This window comes from Phoenix dactylifera, chromosome 9 (genome assembly GCF_051530095.1).
Source record: "Phoenix dactylifera cultivar Ajwa chromosome 9, Ajwa_hap1_PhDact_Kaust_v1.1, whole genome shotgun sequence".
Lineage (NCBI taxonomy): Eukaryota > Viridiplantae > Streptophyta > Magnoliopsida > Arecales > Arecaceae > Phoenix > Phoenix dactylifera.
The window spans coordinates 20,728,907-20,732,528 of NC_143198.1; positions in this window are offsets into that span (position 1 = coordinate 20,728,907).

The window sequence follows — 3,622 nt, forward strand, 5'->3', positions numbered from 1 at the left end:
TAATAGAATGTCATCCACATACAAAACTAGAAATATAATAACTGAACTATTGATCTATTTATAAATGCAGGGTTCTTCTTCATTCCTAATGAAGCCATATGTTTTGATTACTTTATCATATATTCCAACTCCGTGAAGCTTGCTTTAATCCATAAATGGATTTTTGAAGCTTGCACACTTTAGACTCATCTGCAGATATAAAATCTTCAGGTTGTATCATATACACTTCTTCTTCTAAATCCCCATTTAGAAAAGCGGTTTTAACATCCATCTGCCAGATCTCATAATCTAAGTGTGCTGCTATCGCAAGCATAATCCGAAAGGATTTGAGCATTGCCACAGAAGAAAACGTCTCGTCATAATCTATACCATAACGCTGACGATATCCTTTGGCAACCAGACGGGCTTTATAGGTCTCCACCTTTCCGTCTGCGCCCCGTTTTTTTTTTGAAAATCCACTTACACCCTATGGATTTAATCTATTCGGGTGGGTCAATTAATGTACATACATCATTGACTTTCATGGATTCCATTTTGGACTGCATAGCTCCAAGCAATGCATCAGAGCCATACCTCTGCATAGCATCCATATAGGTGATCGGATTCTCATCATTTTCATCAAGTTCGACAGGATCTCCGTCTCGAACCAAGAAACCATAGTATATGTCCGGCTGACATGGTACTCTACCTGATTGCCTTAATGGTGCATTTAAGACGGGTTCAGGATCTGATCTAATCAAATCTGACTCAATAGGTTCAGTGGATGGTGTTGGGTCTTCTACATGTTAAACTTTTCTAAGTTCTACATTAGAGCTTCTACTTCCTTCTCCAAGAAATTCCTTCTCCAAGAATACAGCTCTATTGCTTACGAACAACTTTTGTTCTTCAGCAAGGTAGAAATAATATCCTTTGGTTTCTTTAGGATAACCATCAAAGAAACATTTGTCTGATTTGGCTTCAAGTTTGTCTACTTTTAAACATTTGACATAAGCCGGACACCCCCAAACCCTAAGATGAGAAAGTACCGATTTCCGTCCTGTCCACATCTCATATGGTGTTTTATTCACAGATTTACTTGGAACCTTATTAAGTATATAACATGCTGACTCAAGTGCATATCCCCAAAAAGATATGGGCAGATCAGCAAATCCCATCATGGATCGAACCATATCTAACCGAATTCAATTTCTCCTTTCTGACACACCATTATATTGTGATGTACCAGGAGGAGTCCATTATGAGATAATCTTATTTTCTCCTAGATATGCCAAAAACTCACTGGAGAGGTATTCACCTCCTCGATCTGATCGAAGAGTTTTAATACTCTTTCCAGTTTATTTTTCTACTTCATTGCGATATAATTTGAACATTTCAAATAATTCAGATTTATGTCTCATTAAATAGATATAACCATACCTAGAAAGGTCGTCTATAAACATAATGAAATATGAATACGCACCTCTAGCATTTGTACTCATTGGCCCACATACATCAGAATGTACAAGGGTCAATAAGTCACTAGCTCGTTTACCTTTTTTGGTAAAAGATGATTTGGTCATCTTACCAAGAAGACATAACTCGCATGTTGTCAATGATTCATAATCATTAACATTGAGGATTTCCTCTTTAGTTAACCTGTTCATCCTATTCTTGTTAATATGACTTAGTCCATGATGCCAAAGGTAGACATCCATGACATTATCTATTCAATGGTGCTTATTTGACTTGTAAATTACATTAACAAGCTATGATAATATGTAAATCCCATTACTCAATTATCCATTCATTATAGTAACACCATTCATAACGATATCACAGTAATTTCTTTTTATTAAAATCTCATAACCGTTCATGGCCAAAAGGCCTATAGAAATTACATTCAATAGAAAAGAAGGACAAAAGTGACAGTCACTTAAGACTATTATTTGAGAATTGAATACAAGTTTCAGAATCTCTAAAGCTAGAACTGGAACTGATCTTCCATCTCCAACATTCAGGAACTTTTCGCTTTCTCCAAATCTCTCACTGACCTGAAGTCCCTGCAACGAATTACAAATATTAAAAGGACTTCCAGTATCCAATACTCAGGTCGAATTATCACAAATTGAGAAATTACAAGGTATTATCATATAAGTATCTTGATCTGCAACTGATTGCATCTTCTTCTTTGGCCTGTTCGGGTCAAGAGAGGCAATGTACTGAGGACAGTTCCTCTTCTAATGCCCTTGCTTCTTACAGTAGAAGCATTCTGCCTTACTTTGATCAGCCTTATTCTTCTTAGTCTGACTCTGCTCAGCACGATGCCTTTTTCTTTTGATTTTTATTTTTCTTCTTTCCTTTCTTAAAGGTACTACGACCCCTGGATGAACCTCCCAATAAATTCACCGACCCTTTTAGGAGTTGGTCATCCTTCTCAAAAGTTTGTAGTAAACCCAACAATTGGTGATAATTTACTATTAGTTTCGTCATACGAAAGTTGGTGACAAATGGACGGTACGAACTAGGAAGAGAGTTCAGTATAGCATCCTTCCCTAATTGATCATAAAGGAAAAAATCGAGAGTGCTCAGGCGCTCGATCAACTCAATCATGTACAATACATGATCAGTCACCGATGCCCCATTCACCGATGCCCCATCCTTCATCCGTGCGCTGAAAATAGCACAACTAGTCTTGTGCCTTTCAACATCATCGGGAGTGCCAAAAGATTCGTTCAAAACTTGAACGATTTCTTCAGGCTGGGCATTCTCAAACCGGCGACTGAACTCGTTGCTCATTGCAGCAAGCATAATGCATCGGACAGTAATACGATCACTGAGCCACTTCTGATAAGTTTCTCTGACCGTACCCCGTGTATTAGCAGCAGGCTGCTAGGTGCTGGATCCGTTATCACATAAGGGATCCGTTTATGCTCTAGCACTATCTTAAGTTTTCTAAGCCAGTTGTTGAAATTGGGTCCAATCAACTTGTCATTATCCAACAATGAACGAAGTGACAAACTAGTGTTCATTTCTGCATAAAAAGAAAATTGGCTATCAGTATATGAATTGACAATATCCTTAAAACTTGGACTTTAGTCTAAAAGTTTTTCCACTATTTTATACAAATTTGTAGCCTCTACCTCAAATTCGAAGAATTACACTTAAAACTTTAGTGAGCACTAGAACCCAATTGATCGCACATGGGCCCGAGTGTGGCTCGGCCAACCCATATGCACCTATTGGTAGATTCTGGACCAATTGTTTCACCAAACAATTTCTAGTGATAATTTTGCCCCAGTCTCTTTGGCAGGCGTGTGGTGCCTCTACCAAAAATTCTAGTTAGGTCAAACCATTAAATGATAGGGTTCCGTGTAATCTACTAATAGATGACCAAGCCCGAGTGTGGCTCGGCCCACCTGATCACCTATTGAAGGTACACTCGACTCATCATATATTAAATGACAATTCCAATGGTCAAATAATCATCAGGCGTGTGGTGCCTCCAATGATTATCTAGCCATTGGACCCATTATCACCCAACTTAATGGGAGGCTATGACCTAGTTATCTCTATAACTATTTCATTTTAGGGACCTAATAATTTTAGAGAATTTGATTTAATTGAGAATAGATAAGAAGAATCA